The following is an 840-nucleotide window of genomic DNA, read 5'->3' as shown; positions in this document are numbered from 1 at the left end:
AGGTATGCAAGACGATATCAAAGAAAGGTATATATATATATACACACACACACACACACACACACACATATATATATATATATGGAAAATCATACTATCTATCCACTAAAGAATTTAAAACATGTTGGCTGATAGAAGATAAGTGTGCATGGCCTCTTCATATATACAGGTAATACAAGTGCTTCAAAATAACATGAAACACCAAATAATATGTAATTAATTAATATACTTGAATATTCAATAAAATATAACAGTTTTCTCATTTCCAAAGTGGAAGACACTTGAGCAATAGGAACTTTTGTTCATTGCTGCCAGGAATGCAAAATGGTACATCAGGCAGTTACTGGAGAAGATAGCAGAGTAGGAGGCCCCACGTCCAATTCAATAAAACAGAGAGTGATCTGAAGACTGGCAGGGGAAAAAAGAAAAGCTCCATGACTAAATATAAAGAATAAGCTACATCTGAAAAGTAACGAAGTTCAGAAAGGTGGAGGGAGGCTGCCTTCAATAGGAGGGAGCTGAACACGTGGAGACGGCATAGAAATGGGCCCTCACACCAGGGACTTCTCAAAAGGAAAAACTAATCCCCATAATATTTGGCTTTAAAAAGTGGAGGGGCTCAGTTCTGTGTTTGTAAAACCAGTGGGAATTGGAGCCTGAGACTTGAAGAACTTTAGTCAGTTGACTTAGGCAAACCAGGCGGGTGAGTGATAACTGGATAACACCCTTAAGAGAGAAAGAAATCACCATGAAGAGGGACATAAAAATAGCAATTTATACAGCACTAGGGGTAAATGAGAAACAGATCTGTTTATATGGACTTTGGAGTATGTTGGAGGA

Source organism: Hyaena hyaena, unplaced genomic scaffold (genome assembly GCF_003009895.1).
Source record: "Hyaena hyaena isolate Hyena2069 unplaced genomic scaffold, ASM300989v1 scaffold_1264, whole genome shotgun sequence".
Taxonomy (NCBI): domain Eukaryota; kingdom Metazoa; phylum Chordata; class Mammalia; order Carnivora; family Hyaenidae; genus Hyaena; species Hyaena hyaena.
The sequence above is the reverse complement of the archived record's forward strand: the minus strand, read 5'-3'. Positions refer to the sequence as shown.